The following is a 17,279-nucleotide window of genomic DNA, read 5'->3' as shown; positions in this document are numbered from 1 at the left end:
AAAAACCCCAGAAAAACAACTCAATGAAGTGGAGATAGGCAACCTTCCAGAAAAAGAATTCAGAATAATGATAGTGAAGATGATCCAGGACCTTGGAATAAGAATGGTGGCAAAGATTGAGAAGATGCAAGAAATGATTAACAAAGACCTAGAAGAATTAAAGAACAAACAAACAGAGATGACCAATACAATAACTGAAATGAAAACTACACTAGAAGGAATCAATAGTAGAATAACTGAGGCAGAAGAACGGATAAGTGACCTGGAAGACAGAATGGTGGAATTCACTGCTGCGGAACAGACTAAAGAAAAAAGAATGAAAAGAAATGAAGACAGCCTAAGAGACCTCTGGGACAACATTAAACGCAACAACATTCACATTATAGGGGTCCCAGAAGGAGAAGAGAGAAAGGACCAGAGAAAATATTTGAAGAGATTATAGTAGAAAACTTCCCTAACATGGGAAAGGAAATAGCCACCCAAGTCCAGGAAGCGCAGAGAGTCCCATACAGGATAAACCCAAGGAGAAGCATGCCGAGACACATAGTAATCAAAGTGGCAAAAATAAAAGACAAAGAAAACTTATTGAAAGCAGCAAGGGAAAAACGACAAATAACATACAAGGGAACTCCCATAAGGTTAACAGCTGATTTCTCAGCAGAAACTCTACAAGCCAGAAGGGAGTGGCATGATATACTTAAAGTGATGAAAGGGAAGAACGTACAACCAAGATTACTCTACCCGGCAAGGATCTCATTTAGATTTGATGGAGAAATCAAAAGCTTTACAGACAAGCAAAAGCTAAGAGAATTCAGCACCACCAAACCAGCTCTACAACAAATGTTAAAGGAACTTCTCTAAGTGGGAAACACAAGAGAAGAAAAAGACCTACAAAAACAAACCCAAAACAATTAAGAAAATGGTCATAGGAACATACATATCGATAATTACCTTAAACGTGAATGGATTAAATGCTCCAGCCAAAAGACACAGGCTTGCTGAATGGATACAAAAACAAGACCCATATATATGCTGTCTACAAGAGACCCACTTTAGACCTAGGGACACATACAGACTGAAAGTGAGGGGATGGAAAAAGATATTCCATGCAAATGGAAATCAAAAGAAAGCTGGAGTAGCTATACTCATATCAGATAAAATAGACTTTAGAATAAAGAATGTTACAAGAGACAAGGAAGGACACTACATAATGATCAAGGGATCAATCCAAGAAGAAGATATAACAATTATAAATATATATGCACCCAACATAGGAGCACCTCATTACATAAGGCAACTGCTAATAGCTATAAAAGAGGAAATTGACAGTAACACAATAATAGTGGGGGACTTTAACACCTCACTTACACCAATGGACAGATCATCCAAAATGAAAATAAATAAGGAAACAGAAGCTTTAAATGACACAATAGACCAGATAGATTTAATTGATATTTATAGGACATTCCATCCAAAAACAGCAGATTACACTTTCTTCTCAAGTGCACATGGAACATTCTCCAGGATAGATCACATCTTGGGTCACAAATCAAGCCTCAGTAAATTTAAGAAATTGAAATCATATCAAGCATCTTTTCTGACCACAACGCTATGAGATTAGAAATGAATTACAGGGGAAAAAACGTAAAAAACACAAACACATGGAGGCTAAACAATACGTTACTAAATAACCAAGAGATCACGGAAGAAATCAAAGAGGAAATCAAAAAATACCTAGAGACAAATGACAATGAAAACACGACAACCCAAAACCTATGGGATGCAGCAAAAGCAGTTCTAAGAGGGAAGTTTATAGCTATACAAGCCTACCTAAAGAAACAAGAAAAATCTCAAGTAAACAATCTAACCTTACACCTAAAGAAACTAAAGAAAGAAGAACAAACAAAACCCAAAGTTAGCAGAAGGAAAGAAATCATAAAGATCAGAGTGGAAATAAATGAAATAGAAACAAAGAAAACAATAGCAAAGATCAATAAAACTAAAAGCTGGTTCTTTGAGAAGATAAACAAAATTGATAAGCCATTAGCCAGACTCATCAAGAAAAAGAGGGAGAGGACTCAAATCAATAAAATCAGAAATGAAAAAGGAGAAGTTACAACAGACACCGCAGAAATACAAAGCATCCTAAGAGACTACTACAAGCAACTTTATGCCAATAAAATGGACAACCTGGAAGAAATGGACAAATTCTTAGAAAGGTATAACCTTCCAAGACTGAACCAGGAAGAAGCAGAAAATATGAACAGACCAATCACAAGTAATGAAATTGAAACTGTGATTAAAAATCTTCCAACAAACAAAAGTCCAGGACCAGATGGCTTCACAGGTGAATTCTATCAAACATTTAGAGAAGAGCTAACACCTATCCTTCTGAAACTCTTCCAAAAAATTGCAGAGGAAGGAACACTCCCAAACTCATTCTATGAGGCCACCATCACCCTGATACCAAAACCAGACAAAGACACTACAAAAAAAGAAAATTACAGACCAATATCACTGATGAATTAGATGCAAAAATCCTCAACAAAATACTAGCAAACAGAATCCAACAACACATTAAAAGGATCATACACCACGATCAAGTGGGATTTATCCCAGGGATGCAAGGATTCTTCAACATACACAAATCAATCAATGTGATACACCATATTAACAAATTGAAGAAGAAAAACCATATGATCATCTCAATAGATGCAGAAAAAGCTTTTGACAAAATTCAACACCCATTTATGATAAAAACTCTCCAGAAAGTGGACATAGAGGGAACCTACCTCAACATAATAAAGGCCATATATGACAAACCCACAGCAAACATCATTCTCAACAGTGAAAAACTGAAAGCATTTCCTCTAAGATCAGGAACGAGACAAGGATGTCCACTCTCACCACTATTATTCAACATAGTTCTGGAAGTCCTAGCCATGGCAATCAGAGAAGAAAAAGAAATAAAAGGAATCCAAATTGGAAAAGAAGAAGTAAAACTGTCACTGTTTGCAGATGACATGATACTATACATAGAGAATCCTAAAACTGCCACCAGAAAACTGCTAGAGCTAATTAATGAATATGGTAAAGTTGTAGGATACAAAATTAATGCACAGAAATCTCTTGCATTCCTATACACTAATGATGAAAAATCTGAAAGAGAAATTATGGAAACACTCCCATTTACCATTGCAACAAAAAGAATAAAATACCTAGGAATAAACCTACCTAGGGAGACAAAAGACCTGTATGCAGAAAACTATAAGACACTGATGAAAGAAGTTAAAGATGATACCAACAGATGGAGAGATATACCATGTTCTTGGATTGGAAGAATCAACATTGTGAAAATGACTATACTACCCAAAGCAATCTACAGATTCAATACAATCCCTATCAAATTACCAATGGCATTTTTTACGGAGCTAGAACAAATCATCTTAAAATTTGTATGGAGACAAAAAAGACCCCAAATAGCCAAAGCAGTCTTGAGGGAAAAAAATGGAGCTGGAGGAATCAGACTCCCTGACTTCAGACTATACTACAAAGCTACAGTAATCAAGACAATATGGTACTGGCACAAAAACAGAAACATAGATCAATGGAGCAAGATAGAAAGCCCAGAGATAAACCCACGCACCTATGGTCAACTAATCTATGACAAAGGAGGCAAAGATATACAATGGAGAAAAGACAGTCTCTTCAATAAGTGGTGCTGGGAAAACTGGACAGCTACATGTAAAAGAATGAAATTAGAATACTCCCTAACACCATACACAAAAATAAACTCAAAATGGATTAGAGACCTAAATGTAAGACTGGACACTATAAATCTCTTAGAGGAAAACATAGGAAGAACACTCTTTGACATAAATCACAGCAAGATCTTTTTTGATCCACCTCCTAGAGTAATGGAAATGAAAACAAAAATATACAAATGGGACCTAATGAAACTTCAAAGCTTTTGCACAGCAAAGGAAACCATAAACAGGACGAAAAGACAACCCTCAGAATGGGAGAAAATATTTGCAAACGAATCAACGGACAAAGGATTAATCTCCAAAATATATAAACAGCTCATTCAGCTCAATATTAAAGAAACAAACACCCCAATCCAAAAATGGGCAGAAGACCTAAATAGACATTTCTCCAAAGAAGACATACAGATGGCCACGAAGCACATGAAAAGATGCTCAACATCACTAATTATTAGAGAAATGCAAATCAAAACTACAATGAGGTATCACCTCACACCAGTTAGAATGGGCATCATCAGAAAATCTACAAACAACAAATGCTGGAGAGGGTGTGGAGAAAAGGGAACCCTCTTGCACTGTTGGTGGGAATGTAAATTGATACGGCCACTATGGAGAACAATATGGAGGTTCCTTAAAAAACTAAAAATAGAATTACCATATGACCCAGGAATCCCACTACTGGGCATATACCCAGAGAAAACCATAATTCAAAAAGACACTTGCACCCGAATGTTCATTGCAGCACTATTTACAATAGCCAGGTCATGGAAGCAACCTAAATGCCCATCAACAGGCGAATGGATAAAGAAGTTGTGGTACATATATACAATGGAATATTACTCAGCCATAAAAAGGAACGAAATTGAGTCATTTGTTGAGACGTGGATGGATCTAGAGACTGTCATACAGAGTGAAGTAAGTCAGAAAGAGAAAAACAAATATCGTATATTAATGCATGTATGTGGAACCTAGAAAAATGGTACAGATGAGCCGGTTTGCAGGGCAGAAGTTGAGACACAGATGTAGAGAACAGACATATGGACACCAAGGGGGGAAAACTGCGGTGGGGTGGGGATGGTGGTGTGCTGAATTGGGCGATTGGGATTGACATGTATACACTGATGTGTATAAAATTGATGACTAATAAGAACCTGCAGTATAAACAAACAAACAAAACAACTAATACTAAACTTTCATTGGGTTATTTGTATGGAAATATGTTAATATAAATGTTTCAGACATTACATGAAATTTCTAAAAATCGTATATGTTCTGGTATAATGTTATAAGTCATAATCCTAGTTATTACTTTAAAATGTATATCTCAGAAATAACTAATTTTCTTGTCAACTGCATTATTGTGAACTTTCATCAAATCTTTAACTGTGGTCATTTTTAAGTCTTTTGTCATTTACAGACAGTTCTGGGTGTACTCTGATGCTTTTGTAAATATGTTCCTATAAAAGGGTTTCATCTTCAGTAAATTCATGGAAAAGACTCTGACAAGTACAGGTTTCTGGTACCTGACTGTACTGCTGAACTGAATGAACAAGCATTTTCAGAACTCTAATGAAAAACTGATGAGCTCATAAAAGTGCTAACAAAAGATCAAGATGAAAAAAAAAATTAATTACGTGGGACTGAGTGAACTGATGAGGATGAGTATAATTTTTGTGACTTTCTGTTTGAATTTAAAAAAAAGAAAAAATCCCACAAGGACTCAGAGGCAAAGAATATACAAATCAATTTTCACTGCAAAGTAAAGGAGCTGTTACAGTGGAGGATTACTGGACTGAATGTCAATATTACGACATAGTATGAGTGTGTTTCATGTTTGGTAATTGCAATCATTGTTGCTTTTGTTGTGGTCATCCATGTACAATGCTTGGTGTCAGTCTATTTATCTCTTGTAAAAATAAAATACAGTGTGTGTGAAAAAAAAAAAAAAAAAAGACATGTCATTTAGACCCTTACTTTTCTCATTGACTTTGGGAGTACCTGCTGCCCTGTCACAGGATTGACTCTCAACTCTGCATGTTCCCTTGATTGTCTTGGGAGACTCTGGGCACAGTCAGTGCCTATGCCCTCATCAGCCTGTGGTTGTCTTCACCAGTGTCCTCATCTTCCCACAGGACGGAAGGATTATTACACTGGGGACATCAGAATAAATCCCAGTAACTATCCATTCATTCAAGAACAGAAGTCCAATTTGATTTTAATTATTTTAATTAGAAAACAGTTTAGATTAATATCTATAGTGAAAAGGAGGAAACGGTATGCTTTCCTATATATTCTATGGCAAAGTTTAATGCTCAGGGTTAATCCCCACAAAGCCGTCAGGTCTATTGGCTGTAATGGACAGAAATTCAATTCAAATTAATTTCAGCAAAAGAAGAGAACTAATTGTCTATGTAATTGCAAAGTCTGGGGCTTCAGGCACAGTGGGATCCAGGTGATATCTGACTCTTTTTTAAAAATCTATTGACTCTGTTTTCCTTTGTTTTGGCCCCCAACAATGTCTGGTTTGGGTGCTCCTTTCATCTTGCAATCTCAGAGGCAGAGAGGTCCTTTTTATCTCAGCATCCTATTAATTCCAAAAAAGTACTCTGATTGCCACTGTTTGGGTTGTATCTACAGTTAGACTCTGATCAGCTTGGATCATGTGTCTCCCTCTATAGTTGTCAGTGCAGGACCCTATGATTGTGAACCTCTCTAGAGTCATAGGAAGTGAGGAAAAGGCAGATTCCAAAATGAAGCAATGGAGCAAAGAGCAAAAAACCCAACCAATGCCCACTGTTTGGCAAGTGGGAATTTATGAGTTAGGTCCTTTGTAGCGCTTTCTTTGCCATGGTAAAGTGAATCCATGCCCTAGAAAGGGCTAAAGGGCTAACATCTCTTACTAAGTTCAGGCCCTGTGCTGAGTACATTAAATGCATCATATCCTTAGCTGTTACTGGATTCAGCCCTCTTAGGAGTCATACATCGCCCAACAGGCTGGACTAGGCCTCATGTAGAAGGAGAGCCCTTACTTCCTAAGCATTCACAGCTCCCATTTCACACACTGCTCTTGAGCTCTTTCTTCTGACCTCCCCCAGTGTCTGTTCCACCACTTACCAGCCCAGTTTGGTTGTACCAATTGGCCATCTCCCAAAGCTTCCAGCCTACTCTCCCCTTCTGCCTGATGGCTCCAAGCACAGGAGACCCCACCCATGTTGACTTACTCTGTGGGCCATTCACACTGAGCTTTCAAGGTGCCCTATCATGGTATATTTGTTAGTTCCACACAGCTGGCATTCTCTGAGGTAGATAGAGTTATCCCAATTTCTCATCTGAAGACACAGAGATTCCAAGAAGTAAAAGACCTTTTCCAAAGACATATATCTAGACGTAATTAACTGAATATGGAGTTAAACCCAAAGCCTGATTATAAATTCACCAAACACTAACTATCTTAGGTTAATATGCATGAAGCACTTGTAAGTCCTTGCAAATTTGGCAAGCCAAGATAGAATTTTTGGTCTAGTCAATAAAGATATTGCAGCTTGGTGATATTTCTAGGTGATGCTCTTGCCTGAATTTTGAGTTGAGAAAAGAAAAACAAAATTTAAGAATACAAGGAAACAGATTCACTGTGAAGGTTTGTGCTGGTTTTGAGAATGGAGCTTCCCAGGCTTGTGCAGTACACAACATAAACAACATTGCATAGTGACCCTGCAAGGAAAGGAATAATTAGAAACTTAATTTAAAATAAATCACCATTTAAATTATATGATTTGCTTAAAGAAAGTTAAGCTTAAGGCTTACTTGTGTTACTTATATATGTATGTCTGTATATTAAAATTCAAAGTAATAGCATTATATCTGTTATCTGCTTGAGCCCTGCAATTTCTCATATCTGATGCCTTTGCCTATAGGGTATCAGATTGTTGATTCTCTGCAAAGGCGTGGCTTTCTGATTCTAAGGATAAAAACTATATAAGCATCAGAATCCAAAGGCTTCTTTTATTTCAAGCTCTTAACATTTTGACAAGTTAAGCACAAATGAATCATAAATGTACAGATTAAATTTCTCTTGGAATACAAATGGGTTTAAATTGGAGGAAGAAAAAGTGGTTGGTCAAATGCATCCGTGTTTTGCTGAGTCAAGAACTTTCAAAAAAGAGCCTAGTGTTTGAAAAATCTAAATATGCCCTAATAAAACCACAAATGTGACTATTTCCATATTTTAGTATTCTGTTTCCATTTCAAAGTCAAAATAGTTTAATGAGCACGTTTAGAAAGAAATTCTCTCCCTTCCCCTAATTAGTGGTTTTTCTTGTCTGGCATCCTTTATAGTTTTACTTGATTTTCTTTACTTTATCATCTGTAGTCAAATAAAAACATAAGCTGACTCTGCCTGATGAAGACCGTGACTGCTTCTGTGTGGGCTCCATGGTTTACCTAGACAAGAACCTTCTCTGCTTGTTTCAGCCACCACATAACAGGAACACTTATTATTTGGGTCACTGAGCGAAAACCATCAACAAGACACACTTACAAGAATGGCCATCATCAAAAAATCTACAAACAATAAATGCTGGAGAGGGTGTGGAGAAAAGGGAACCCTCTTGCACTGTTGGTGGGAATGTAAATTGATACAGCCACTATGGAGAACAGTATGGAGGTTCCTTAAAAAACTAAAAAGAGAACTACCATATGACCCAGGAATACCACTACTGGGCATATACCCTGAGAAAACCATAATTCAGAAAGAGTCATGTACCACAATGTTCATTGCAGCTCTATTTACAATAGCCAGGACATGGAAGCAACCTAAGTGTCCATCGACAGATGAATGGATAAAGAAGATGTGGAACATATATACAATGGAATATTAGCCAGAAAAAGAAACGAAATTGAGTTATTTGTAGTGAGATGGATGGACCTAGAGACTATCATACAGAGTGAAGTAAGTCAGAAAGAGAAAAACAAATACTGTATGCTAACACATATATATGGAATCTTAAAAAAAAAAAAGGTTCTGAAGAACCTAGGGGCAGGACAGGAATAAAGATGCAGACACATAGAGAATGAACTTGAGGACACGGGGAAGGGGAAGGGTAAGCTGGGACGAAGTGAGAGAGTAGCATGGACATATATACACTATCAAATATAAAATAGCTAGTCGGAAGCAGCCGCATAGCACAGGGAGATCAGCTCGGTGCTTTGTGTCCACCTAGAGGGATGGGATAGGGAGGGTGGGAGGCAGACGCAAGAGGGAGGAGATGTGGGGATGTATGTATATGTATAGCTCATTCAGTTTGTTATACAGCAGAAAGTAACACACCATTGTAAAACAATTATACTCCAATAAAGATGTTAAAAAAAAAAAAAGACACATTTACAAAGGGTGAGAAAAATAAATTGCTGCTTATCTGCTCCATATCCCACGTTCTTTTTTTTTTTTTTAAGTATTTGTTATTTATTTATTTATTTATTTATTTATGGCTGTGTTGGGTCTTTGTTTCTGTGCAAGGGCTTTCTCTAGTTGTGGCAAGCGGGGGCCACTCTTCATCGCGGTGCGCGGGCCTCTCACTGTCGCGGCCTCTCTTGTTGCGGAGCACAGGCTCCAGAGGCGCAGGCTCAGTAATTGTGGCTCACGGGCCCAGCTGCTCCGCGGCACGTGGGATCTTCCCAGACAAGGGCTCGAACCCGTGTCCCCTGAATTGGCAGGCAGACTCTCAACCACTGCGCCGCCAGGGAAGCCCCCCACGTTCTTTAATAACATGATCTGACTTGGGCTGGATGTATTGAAAAAGCAATTAAAAGGATGAAAGAAAAGTAAAGTAAGTAATCCTAAGGAAACTAAGTTACCCATCTAAGTAAAAGAGGATAACCCTTGCAGAGACAGTGAGCGCTGAATCCCAGAAGTAGAAATCGTGTGTTTACTGAACCCTCTTACAGGGTGAGAACGTCAGAGATTCATCTTCCTAGGAGACGAGCAGAACTAAACTGGCGTGTGGGCAAAGAAATGGGGACCCGAGATAGCAAGAAAGAAATAGATGAGGCTTTGGCATGGTCACATAGTCAGGCACTTAGCCCAGGAAGAGGCAGCTTGAGGAGAGCCGAGCTGTTGAATAGGGCAGAGAAGGGAGGTGCCTATGAATAAAAAGGTAATTAAACAAGAGGCCCCTTTCTTGGTAGCTACAATCATTTTTCACTGATAGAGCACAATCAGTTGTGAGTATTGCAGAGCCCTTGCTGTTAAGAACCATGCTGTTAAGAGCCATGAGGTGTGATTTTGTCTCAGTAGAGCAGAAAGCTTAAAGAAATATTGAGATGAAGTGCCTATCTGACAAAGAATACTGGGACAGAATCCATATTCATTGACATCAACTTTACTACTAACTTTTGATTTTCAATATCACCTTGGAGACCAGCTATGTTATTTTCAACATCTGGGCTGATTTCTCTTTACATTTCCCAAGCAGCCTTCTGCACCTAACCTTGAGTTTTGGTTGTGTCAATTTGAGGGCTATTTATTATTTGTTTCTGGATTCTGGGGGAATTCCAGGGGCTGGAGGGGAGAGTGTCACTCTTTCGTTTTGTCCTCTATGTAAATTGGAGCTGAGGAATGTCCAGACTGCATTGGCAGAGCTGATTTCAGAGTCAACTTGAACCTTAAGGAAAAACCTGTTTCTGTGTTTTGGGTGGCCCGAAAGCCCTCCAGCCATCAACCTGCCTACCAGCAGGGAATCTCTTTGCCAACTCAGCATCCTGCCCTCAGTCAACCTTGTTCCTTGTACTCCTAGAATTTGCAGGTGGAGTCTTCAACAGCAAGATCATTAGACAGCTTTGAAAGGAGTAAATGTTGCTATCTGATATAAAGGAACCTTTGTACAAAGCACATTCACTTATAATTATCACACAGCCAAACAGAAGAAAATGAGCCCCTTTCCTAGAGATTTTTGAGCAAACTACTTTGAAGATTCACCTGAGGGTAAGCGTCTACTATGACCATGTAGCCATGTGGAGGCTCAGGAGTGCTTTTCTATTGAGATATTTGAATAAAAGTCAAGGGAAACAGTTGGGTATAATAAACAGAACATTGGCCCTAAATGGAGCCTGATAGACATGAGTTTAAATCCTAGCTTTGTCACTCAGTAACTCTGAGACATTGAGCAAGTTACTTTTAAACTCATTGGATCTCAGTTTTTTCATCTGTAAAATGGAGACAATAGCTATCTTTGAAGACAAGTACCAAAAGAGATGATGTAAGTGGGTCACCTGGCACCCATTGGTCTTGCAACAAAGGTTGGTTTCCTGTTCTTCTTTCTTTCTTCTAAGTGTCCTCACTTGAAAATAATTTTTTTACCAGTGTTTTTCAAAAGGCTCAAAAAGTCACCCAAACTTCATGAGCGTAAAAGGATTCCACCAAACAACCCTTTAACAAGCAGTCCCATAAAAGTATCTAGAACAGATGTATTATTTCTTTTAAAGAGCATAAGAGTTTAACAACAGAAAAGTTACAGAGAGCAATGTTTTTCAAGCAATGGTTTTAAAGTGGCTAGGAGGTCAAGTCACAAATAATCTAAGGTCCCTTCCAGCTCTAAAATTCTATGGTTCCATGAAATTACGACAGTAGCTGCAAACCAAAGCTGCCCTCTATGACTCAGAAAGGATTGCAGGCACTGGGCTGGCTACTTGGCATACTGAAGATTTGATTAAAAACCCACTACCCTCAAGTATTAGCTTTGGGATTAGCAGATCAAATAAATGCACGTTACTGCCTTGTCAGATGTAACAAAGTTGTTTTCGTCTGCCAGTACATTTTAATGGAGAGAGTACCCAGTAGCTAAACAAACTAGCAAACAGTCCATGAAGATGAGAACAGGGAAGGGGGGTGGCATTCCGAGCCCAATCTACTAATCTCTTGATTACTGATTGGCATTATCTATATGAGGGAATTTAGTTATATGTAAAATAAGAGATATAGGGAAAAATCTATAAAGGTGTCTAGTTCCGAAACTAAGAACTCTCAAGAAAATCCAAACAAGGAAGCTGGGGTAAAAATGATTTTAATTTCTTTTAAAAATAGAATTAATTTCCATTTAGATGAATTTTTAAAAAATGAGTTCTAGAAAACTTGGTTTTGCAACACTAAGCATTGTTTGAAACAATTTATTTTCAGTGGCTATTTCAACATGAGAAATGGAATGTAAACACTCAGGATATGACAATATCTCTCGCAAGGAGCGAGTATGTGTATGTGCGTGTGTGTTGGGAGGATGTCTTCCCCTTTTTTTTTTTTCGAGAAGATAAATTTATTTGCTCTTGCTTTGGGAGTTTATTCTGTTGCTAGAAAATACTGCAAACATGGATTCAAAAGTCACCTTTATTTTTCACACTGGGAGTTAGGGAGAATCTGAGTAATTAAGTAGCAAGAACACAGATTCCTAAAGACACTTCAAAATCAAGATATTCTTGTCTAGGGAAGTAACAGTCTGTAGCAACAGACAGCTGCCAAGACAAACATGTTTTAAGCACCTACTATATGCCAGGTTCTGCTTTGACACTTGTAAAGGGGCTGGAATTTTGGAGCTCTGTCAATGCCCCCAGATGGTGTTCTAATTTACAGAAAAATAAAATACTTTTAGGGTGAAATGGAGTCTTCTACTCAAACCTGAGCAGATGAGAGATCTAATTTAGGTTAAGCAACACTATGCAGTATTCAAAATTAGTGAAAAAGGAATTTGCTTAATTATATTAGGTTTTTTAGACTTCAGAATATTCACCTTCAGTATATTTCTGTTGAGTGTCTACTATGTTAAAAGAACTGGGAGAGTATAAAAAATGATTAAAAGTGTTTCTGCCTTTTATTATAGTCTAGAAGGGCAGAATATATATTGCTGCTTTAATTGAATGCTATATCTAATTATTAATGGTATAATTTTTACAGCTAAATTTTCATCGGTATGTATGTAAGAAAACTACTTGATGATTTTAACCTTACAAAAATAAACAGAGCCACCAAGACTTAAAAAAACTCAATAAATAAATAAAACTGGAAATACAAAAAAACTGGGAGGGAGTACACTAAAATGTTCACAGTGATGTTTTTATGGTGGTGGAAACATGAGTGATTTTGGTTTTCACTCTTATTTATTTTTTAGAATAAGCCTACATTTCCTGTATACTTTAAAATATAAAAATTCCTTGGAAGAAGGAGATGAAGGAATAAATAAAGTTAGTGAAGATGGGAAGGAGGAAGGAAGGAAGGGAGGAGTGAGGGAGGAAGGGAGGGGTGAGGGAGGAAGGAAGGAAATAAATCATGCTTGAGGAAGGATATTTTTCTTTCTGCCACTCACACTTCTGAGAACCCTGGCTGTTTAGGCCATAAACCCGCAGCTGCTCATTTTTGCATATGCAAATTGTCAAGTTTTTCCCAGGTGTGGCAGAGCTTAAGATATCTAACCTGAGTACTATAGGAGAAGTTAGAATGATGGAACGGTTAAAGCAAACGGGAGGCTGAGTTTGCAACTGTTGTCCCAAATAAATTAAAAGCAAGTGAAAGTCCAAGTGAAAGGGATTGGAGCCAGGAAGTGACAAGTAGATGAGGATGGGGCCTAGTGCAGAGGCCTGGGTATAAGCATTGCTCAGGGAAGGCTGGCTGGATGCCATGGGATTGAAGGGAGTGGGTGGGAGAGTGGCCGCCAAGTTGAAGTAAGGCTTGGGGTCTGAATCATCTGCTGGAATGACACCTAGTATTTCTTGTGGTGCCATCAGAGACTCCTTGCCAAGTTAGAACTTCTAAGGGAAGCCTCAAGGGACCTTCATTAGGTGAACCACCTCAGAGCACCCTGCCTGTTGGTAAAGGTTCAGATCCAACCATATGAGTCCTGTTTCTCCTGGGTGGAGGCCAGCCATGTCTCATTTGTGCCATCTCTGCTGGCAGTACATGATCCTTCAGATGCATTAACTAGATGTAGACTACCTTTCCAGAATTGCTGCACAAGCTGTAGTTCAGTTTTTCCCCTGAATCTAGGTTTCCGTAGAACACCATCAGACTGAATTTCTTTTAGCTTCCATGCTATATGTGAGCAAGGTGGTATGGTATAGAAACTGATGGATTGGAGATATATTTTAAAAATCAGAGTATTCCACAGAAAAAAATCCAGCTTTCTGATACTGTTTGACAAACTAGAAAATCTGTTAACATTAGGCCCGATTCCTGCAAAGTAACTATAGGATAGAGCTAAACAATGGTGTTCATTCATTTCCTTCTTCCTGCGTGACTGGACTATTCTCCAAAGGGATTGTTTGCTTACTGATACACAGAGACACTTAGGAGCAAACACCTCTTCTTCCTCCTCTGGACGTGAGGTTTGCATGACTTCTGAAACTCTAACATCACCTGGGTCCATGAAGGCAGTGAACTGAGCACAAGATACTATGCTGAGGATGGTTGAGTGGAAAGGTGAAAAGAACTTGGGTCCCTGATGACATCATTGAGCCACCGAATTAACCCGCCCTAGAGCCATCATATCTTCAGAGTTCTCGTTAAGTAAGATAATGTATTTTGTTGAGTCTACGTTACACTTTCTTTTCATAGTTCAACATCTCTGATATCAGAATGTATTTTGCCATGATAATATCTTACAATCACTGCTGGCCAGGGGTGGTCCTGACATAGTTGTCATTGCCTGTGCATGTGTCAATTTGATCATTATTCCCAGTGACATGATTGACAGCTGCAGCCCCTTGACAGTTCAGTCAACAAACCATTGAAGGATGTTCAAGTTAGGGATCTTGTTCTCTGTCTGAATGCCTTCCATTGACATCTTCTGGAAATATAAAAGTAAGCATCATCACTGAAACTTCCATAATGAGTATCAGTGCTTGGGAGAAATTTCAAGAGGCAATAGTGGAATAGTCTTTTAAAAAGTGCTACATCAACAACACTTTTGATGTAACAGAGGATAATATTGGGTAGAAAAAATATGGATATTGATGGCTCTGACTTTAAAAAGCAATTCAGAAGATTCAAACTCTGAATGTGAAAATGTTTTAAGAATGTGAACTATATGATTTATGGTTGTATATATACATATATTTCTGATGTATAACATATATTGTCTATGTGAGATATGATAAAATATATGTTATATAAGTTTTACAATTCTCTTTCAATAGGTATAAAATAAAAATTTTAAGTCATTAGAAAGGATTGTGTCAATGCTAACTAGCAGTGTTTTTTTTTTCTTCTTTCTTTCTTTCTTAGTGGTTCATAAAATGATGGTGTGTGTTACAATCGGTGTCTTACATTTGACAAAATCAGTAAATTCTTTGTTGTTTAAGTTGCAGCTTTCTCTTTCTCGCAGTCAAGAGCTTCCACAATGATATAGCATACATTTTATGAATATTTTACAGGCAGTAGCTTTCTTTTTTAGCTCCCTAAAGGAAAAGGAGTAGAATAAGTTAATATCCATGAAGTGTGGGAATCTGAGTTCTCCATCTGGTCTCTTCATAGATGATAGACAATAGATATAAGTAGTGACAGGGCTACTCTCTTGTTAGTATAAGAATATGATGGGTAGGGAGAGCAAGGGGAGACTTGTCTCTCTGTGAGCTAAGAAGACATCCCTACATCCTCCCTTCTGCAAAGACTTGTCACTATTCAACAGCCAGAAGTTGTGCTCATGTGTTAACGAGCAGTATCTTCTGGAAATGAAAATGTGCCAGCATCGTTGCTAACAGATTTCTTAATTAACCTGCCGATACTCTTAGCAACTGAGTTAGCTATTGTGTTAGAAATGAATTATTTGGGTTCTTTTGTCCCACAGTACCCCCTTTATGCTCTCTGACTATTATAGGATCATGGTGCTCTTTGATTAGCCCATCATAATTTCCTGAAGTAAGCAAGAATTTGAGAAAACGCCCATGGCACATTATTTCATTGCTTGAACTTGCTGCTGACTCTGTTATCCCTTAATAACTAGGTCCTTCTTTAACAATAGCGTTAATTGTACCACTCATTTATTCTACACTATGCCTTTTCTTTTGACGTGTTTCATCCTCATAGACAAGATTAGTTGCCTCCCTTCAAAGAAGCTTCACCATGGGGCATTACTTGTTGGAAGAAGAAATATTCTTGCTTTTCAACCTGTGCATGCCCCAGTCATTCATGCCTGGGAAATATTCACTGCAACGTGGGTCTTACTTCTTCAAGAGTAACTAAGCCGGGGACTGGGAACTCCATCCCTGTGATAAAGTGCACATTTCCCATTAAATGCAAATTCTTCATTTGAAAAGGTTGAATAGAATGCTATTTTAAAAAAGAATTCCAGTTGGTTAAATTTAGTGTCATAAAAAAATTCAGTCCAAGAATAGTTTCTGGCTTTGAGCCCACGTCGTTTCTTTTGTTGTGAATTGGATGTATTTTCATTCACTGTAAGCATTTCCTGCAGTGTTTGTCCTTCTGAGAACACATATTGATGGCTTTGTTGGCTTTGATAGTATTTGTCTTTCCTTCTGAAATGACTTATCTAAATTTTATTATGGCCAAACAAGTAGGACCTTGTTTTTATTTTAATTTTGAAGTTTCTGTCAATTGTTTAGCCTCTTCTGTCATAAATTCAGGCTGCCGTATTCCCTGCTGCCACCCTCATCTCTATCTAGAAGCCACATTTGCTCCTCTCCTCAGTACCTCAAAAGAGACAGCCTTAAAAGACAAATCTCTGTATTTTTTGCTAACAGTTGATTTGATTTTAAGGACTGGACAGCACCAGTGTCCTGTCAGTCCCTCTGACCTGCCCTATGGTCTCCTTTAGCTTCTCCTATTGATTTCTTCCTTGGTCCCTTGATGATTGCAAGAGGGCAACTTCTGTTTCTTGAATGCATATTTGGCGCTCCTGGGCCCTGCCCTAAATGCCTTATAGACATAATACTGCTTAATCCTTCCAACTGCCTTAAAGGTAACTATTATTATCCTTGTAAAGGTAAGGAAACCAAAGACCAAAGTAATTAGACAACTAGCCTGAGGTTACCCAGCCAATTAGTGGTAAAGCTAAAACTTACAACTCATTTGCCTGACTATGTAAAACTCTCTCTTGTTATGAAAGTAATATTCAGAGCCTCCTAAAGAATGTGTTAATTCTGGGGGGAGGGGGCATTTCTAGTCCACTTCACTTTCCTTATATTCCAGACACAGAAACACAAGAATGACCATATCCTTGAGCTTAATACTCCACATATTTGATCTGTGATATTTTGGCATATTTTACTTTAAATTTTACCACATCTGAGATATTAACACCAGTTTTTTTGTGTTAATTTCTAAATTAACTTTTCTCCTAAATTTGTGATCAGTATATTTCTTGTCGGAATTCTGCCATAGTATCAGGATTTCATTATAGACTGTCTTATAATCCTGATGAAAACTTTTGGCTCTCTATCAGATTTTCCTGGTACAAGATGAAACATGACAATAGTCATCTAAGAGTGCTGTGTGGGGTAGTATGCCATCTTTCAGGCTTC

Source organism: Eubalaena glacialis, chromosome 6 (genome assembly GCF_028564815.1).
Source record: "Eubalaena glacialis isolate mEubGla1 chromosome 6, mEubGla1.1.hap2.+ XY, whole genome shotgun sequence".
Lineage (NCBI taxonomy): Eukaryota > Metazoa > Chordata > Mammalia > Artiodactyla > Balaenidae > Eubalaena > Eubalaena glacialis.
Note: the sequence above shows the minus strand (reverse complement) of the source record.